The sequence below is a fragment of the Enhydra lutris genome, unplaced genomic scaffold (genome assembly GCF_002288905.1).
Source record: "Enhydra lutris kenyoni isolate GAN:26980312 unplaced genomic scaffold, ASM228890v2 scaffoldscaffold49, whole genome shotgun sequence".
NCBI classification, from domain to species: domain Eukaryota; kingdom Metazoa; phylum Chordata; class Mammalia; order Carnivora; family Mustelidae; genus Enhydra; species Enhydra lutris.
Window position 1 is genome coordinate 1,789,815 of NW_019154133.1, and position 4,005 is coordinate 1,793,819.

The window sequence follows — 4,005 nt, forward strand, 5'->3', positions numbered from 1 at the left end:
ACATGTTTGCTCTTTCTGCTCTCCACATCTATTTACCCTTCTTTTCTATAGTTTTGCCTTGATTGTCAATTCTGTATTTACCACTCTTACACAGTTCATATACTTTAGAAAAGTAGAAAAGTAGACACCAGTACAACTTCAGGATTAGTCCCTAGTTGGCTTAGTTTAGGGTGATTGATATAAGAAGCTTAATTCAAGCAAATGAATAAAATCTATAAAATGTATTTTTGCATACTGAAACATAATTTCCCACTCTTCAAATGTTTCTGGGAGACACTCTCTCTTTCTGTGTGATAGAAAGCTGGAAGCCTATAGATCCTGGAAATTTCTGGAAGCCATTTTATGAGTTTGAGAAAAATCAATAACAAAAAAAAAAACCCCTGAACTCCATTAAGACAAACAAATAAGTCTCGTGCTCTCATGTTACTGGCAGGTGGCATATGCTGAGGGGGACACAAATAACCATTGCTGACACAGGGAGAGTCTCCCTGCCTGCCCCATTTTCTCTTGCTGCTAGTAGTGGAGCTAGCCAGCATGTCCAGCATGTCCATGGCACTACCCACTCACTCACAAACCAGCTAACTTCAGGGGGTCAATCAGCCTGGTGACAAGTACATCTAGGAGATCAAGCCCCTCATCCTGCAGGAAACCATCAACCTGTATGCTCTTACCAATTACACTTTTGGTACAAGGAGTATTTCTAAGAGAAAGACAGCTCTGCTGCACCCAGATTTCAGTGCATGAGGGAGGAATTTGATAAAATTGGAATGAGAAGGACTACAGAAGGGATTCTGCTTGTACATGGCTATCTCACATGTTACTGCTAAAGCTAAGAACAACTTTCTTCAAATTACCTGGTGGTGAACTCAAGCCAGGAGGAGATGAAGTTGAAGGACTAAAGCACTTAATGACAAAAGTCATCAAGATGGAGCCCTGCAGGACTAGATCACTGATAACTGCTTTGGTAACCAGTGGAGACCAAAATTTGAATTTCCTCATTATCCATATATTCCTGCACATATTACAAAACCCAAGGAACATTAAGTTGTTTTTGGTTCAAATTCAAGGGAGAGCCTTGTACACAGCCCTAAAAATTACAATCTGGTAGCTGTACTGCTGTTAAAATTGTATGACAATGCACCAGGATTTAAGCCCATCTAGTTTCAGACTCCCTCAGCTTCTGAGCAGGTTCAATTTTATGGACGACTGAATTGTTGCACAGTGGAGAAGTAAAAGAAGTAATCTCTGTGAGCACAGATAAATGATGTAGAATAAACATGGTAGGAAAGGTTGTTGTTTTCTTTGTTTTGTGTTTTTTTTTTTTAATTTTTATCTCTTTCTCAATCCCTAAATTGCAATCTACTTTCTTCTGTTATTTGAGTAATAAAGTTAATATGAAGAACTAGATAGTGGTGTAAACAAATGTGATAATTTTAATTTACTTTTGGCTCTACTCATACTTTTTTGTACAACATTAAAGAACTTATTTGTATTTTCTTAAATTTCACATTTAACTTGTAAAATTCTCTAAGAAAAGAAGAAAAAGATAGACAAATAAGATACAAACGAAATAGGTCTTTGACGATAGGAGTGAATCATCAGATCAAACCTTCTGTACGTCATCCTAACTCTGCAATAATTTTTGCATATTCTTAAAGTCAATGTGAGTCCTATATTCTTATACTTGTAAATGAAAGACTCCTAAAAAACACAAAATAAGTGATTAATCTTAATGTGTGGACTTGGGTAACCTAATGATATATTCTTTCAGGTTGGGAGGTTAGAAATATTTCTAAAATGTATTAAAATTATTTCTTGTGGTAATTGATTCACAGTATTTGCCTTCTAAGGGTATAGTTTAGGAGATTAGAAGTAAAAATGCAGCTTTTGGATTATATTTTTATATTTCAGTACTATAATTGCAAATATTGGTGGAAATGTGAGAAATAGGATTCTTCAATTATAATAGTGGGAGAGTTAGTTTTAAAATACATTCTTGAGGCCAGTCTGACAGTATTTCATCAAACTGAATTTGCACACATCACGTGATCCAATAACAACTCCTGAGTTTGTATTTCAGAGAAATCCTCATATAGGAATTCTCATTAAGGATGATGCAACATATGTGAAGATGCTCATTATATCAATAACTGAATTATATTGTATCAGATTATTGGAGACAATCTGGATTTTGAATGGGTAAATATGAGGTAGATGTATACCACGGAAAAGAGTTAAAAACAATAAACTAGGCTATACAGAACCTAAAAATAGTGCTTAGTGGAAACATTTGGAAACAAAATAAAACCTATAGGTGAGTACTCACTGTGTAAATCTGTATAAGTTTGTATAAATTAACAATAAATATATCTTCAAAAATACATGTTTTAAAAGCTACATACAAACTCAAAAGTCCATATCCCACGGCCTAAAACTATTTCCTATAGACAGTGTGGTAGGGTGAGAGTAGAGAGTGGGGAAAAAGAAAACAAAATGTATCAGTAAGGGTAATAAAATGGGATTCTGCATAAACTGATAATATGTCACCATGAAGCAAGAAAAATGATTAACTCAAACTTTGTCCAAGCTTCAAGTATAATAATAGTATTAAAGTAACATACCTTGAAAATCACGTTTTTGTTTTTGTTTTAAAGATTTTATTTATTTATTTGACAGACAGAGATCACAAGTAGGCAGAGAGACAGGCGGGGGGGTGGGGCGGGGCAGAGCAAACTCCCTGCTGAGCAGGGAGCCTATGCGGGCCTCAATCCCAGGACTCTGGGATCATGACCTGAGCAGAAGGCAGAGGCTTATCCCCCGAGCCACCCAGGCGCCCCTGTTTTGTCTTTTTGGTTTTTTGGGTTTTTTTTTAAGATTTTATTTATTTGAGAGGAGCAAGAACAGGGTCAGAGACAAAGTGAGAGGAAGAAGCAGAGTCCCCCGCTGAGTGGGCACCCTGACCCCAGGCTCAATCCCAGGATCTTGGGATCATGATTGAGCCATCCAGACACTCTGAAAATCAGGAATTTAAATTTAGCCTTATTTGACATCAAACTTGCTTATTTCACTGCCCCACATTTTTCCTCATATAAATCTCATTTAATTCATTCCAAAAATAATTTTTAAAATAATATCACGATAACTGTATTGAGACAGAAAGGGTCTTTTCAAAACATCACTGAATAAGTAATTCAATATCCCTGAAAGGCTAGGATTCAAAGCTGGCAATCATAAGAGTAATCTATCACAGTCAGAATGTTGGGAATTCCTGGGTTGTAGGGTTAGCAATGAAAAAGCAATGAAATCTTTGCAGAGATTTATTATGGGATTTCAGTTTGATTTGCCCCAGGCTATTAATGGTAACAAAGCTCTGTTTCCACATATCTAGGGGCTTTACGGTCAGCAATGGATCATTATTTCTCCCACTTTTATTTTATATTCTTCAATTTGTCTAGACCTCAGTAGGGTCACAAATGTGGCTGTGAATGTCTATGTCTTCTGTGACTTACATTTTTTAAATAAATAGATAAGCACACTTACTATAATGAGGTAAATACAAAGGGAAAAAAAAAAAAAAACTTTTAGAAGTTTTTTTAAAACTACCTGATTACAATTTGAGCGCTTTACAGATAGAATTTTTGTTGAAGTCAATTATTATAATCTCAGATAAAGTTTAAAAAGGCACTTAGAATGTCTCCAATATTCATGAATTTTAATCCTTGTCATATCAGTTATTCACTGTTGCATAAAAAGCTACACAAAAATTAATAGATTAAAACAATATTATGCTTTAGCCTAGATATCTTAAATTTTATCAGGACTCAGTGCTGTTTCTTTTATCAATGCATAACAAGCTGGGGCAGTTCCTAGTATGTGGTAACCCAAAGACCTGTTTCCAAAGCACCTCACTTATACCTAGCAGCTTGGTGCTGGTACTCAGCAGCAAACAGGTGGAGTATAGTTTAGAAGCCCCACTTCCTCTTCATGTAGCCTTCTCCATGACTG

The 4,005-nt window shown here is 35.8% G+C and overlaps 1 pseudogene; it reads left to right on the top strand.

The window, feature by feature from the left end:
• Positions 1–543: 543 nt before the first annotated feature.
• Positions 544–1,210, top strand: LOC111156849 (annotated as a pseudogene).
• Positions 1,211–4,005: the final 2,795 nt, after the last annotated feature.